This window comes from Arachis ipaensis, chromosome B04, assembly GCF_000816755.2.
Source record: "Arachis ipaensis cultivar K30076 chromosome B04, Araip1.1, whole genome shotgun sequence".
NCBI classification, from domain to species: domain Eukaryota; kingdom Viridiplantae; phylum Streptophyta; class Magnoliopsida; order Fabales; family Fabaceae; genus Arachis; species Arachis ipaensis.
In genome coordinates, this window is record NC_029788.2 from 133,093,110 (window position 1) to 133,094,681 (window position 1,572).

The 1,572-nt window shown below is 31.7% G+C and overlaps 1 long non-coding RNA gene across 2 annotated transcripts in view; it reads right to left on the reverse strand.

The window, feature by feature from the left end:
* Positions 249–1,572, reverse strand: part of LOC110271401 — a 4,109-nt gene continuing 2,785 nt past the window's right edge. The window contains exon 2 of one of the 2 annotated variants that reach the window (XR_002362113.1): positions 249–936. This is a non-coding gene — a long non-coding RNA (uncharacterized LOC110271401). Of the gene's footprint in view, positions 940–1,572 lie in introns of both variants that reach the window. The other variant, XR_002362114.1, reaches the window with a different exon arrangement.

Sequence of the window (1,572 nt, forward strand, 5' to 3'; positions counted from 1 at the left end):
ATAGATTGATCCAACATTCGAACGCGATTCTACACATTGAGTTGAGTTATCAGTCTACTTCGACTAAAAAATATATAATTTAATATGGAATTTTTTTCTCAATTTAGTGATAAAATGTAATTTCTCACATTATATTCTTTAAATAGAACCAAAAAGATTACCCTTTATCAGATAATTAAAAAAAATATTTTATCAAACAATTAAAAAAAATTAAAAAATTCACTCTTCTTGACCTAAAGCCATAGCTGTAATTGGTTTTGATATTATGTTATGCATTTTTTCTTTCTGATTTTAACCATGGCTCAAACTCTATGTAGCTTTTTAGGAAGTCAACAATTCTTCCATTATATTTATGTTAGAAAGGTAAGAAAGAATAATAGAAAAAGAATTTATGTATTTATTCAAGTTGTGTAGAATGGTAACATATAGAAGGATATTTATAGGTGTTAAGAGGATCGAAATAATAAAAATGTAATATCTTATAATAAATATTTAGATATGTTAAATAATACTAATTAATATAATTGATACTAATTATATTCTTAACATCCCCCCTCAAACTCAAGTGACAACTTGAGTTTGAAACTTATTTAAAACAACTAAATAAAAAAATGTATAAACTGATAGAACGGGTGCAGCGGAACTGCCTGAAGAAAGCGCAAACAGAACTGTCGGAAAGAAGCGCAGACGAAACTACCAGAAGGAAGCATAGACGGAACTGCTACAAGAAAGCCAGACGGAATTGCCACCAGAAAACATAGATAGAACTGCCACAAGGAAACGCATACGGAACTGTCGGAAGGAAGCGCAGATGAAACTGTCAGAAGGGAACGCAGACGGTACTGCTGGAAGAAAACACAGACGAAACTGTCGCAAGAGCGGCCAACTACCGAAAAACTGCTGAAAAGATGGCAAACTGCTGAAAACTGCTGAAAACTGCTGAAAAGTGACAAAGTACGAAGAGATGATAAACTATCGAAAGATGACGAAAAACGTATGGTTTCTCCATGAGAATAAGTAAGTAGTTGATGAGCTAATCGATGAGGTCAGAAAAGCAACAAAGCATTGATAAAAGAAAGGAAAAAAATAGCACGGAAGAAAGTATGAAAAGTACGGTGATTTAACCAGAAGAAAATCAACTTATCTTCCTCAAGGAGGATACCATGACTCTGATACCATGTTAGAAAGGGAGGAGAGGAAGCAATAAAAAAAGGTTTGTTTGTATTCAAGTTGTGTAGAATGATACAATATAGAAGGGTATTTATAGGTGTTAAGAGAATCGAAATAATAAAGACGTAATATCCTATAATAAATATTCAGCTATGTTAAATAATGTTAATTGATCTAATTAATGCTAATTATACTCCAACACACTATAGTACCCTTATATGAGTTTCTTTTTCATCGGTGGAATTTGAACCTGAATGTAATTGTTTAAGGGTATGTAACATGCTTTTTTTTTTGTCAAATGAATTGGACAACCTCAATTCTAAGTATTACAATATACCCATACTACACACTTATTCACACAACACTAAAAGGTTCTGGAAAAGTAAAAACTAAATTACAAAA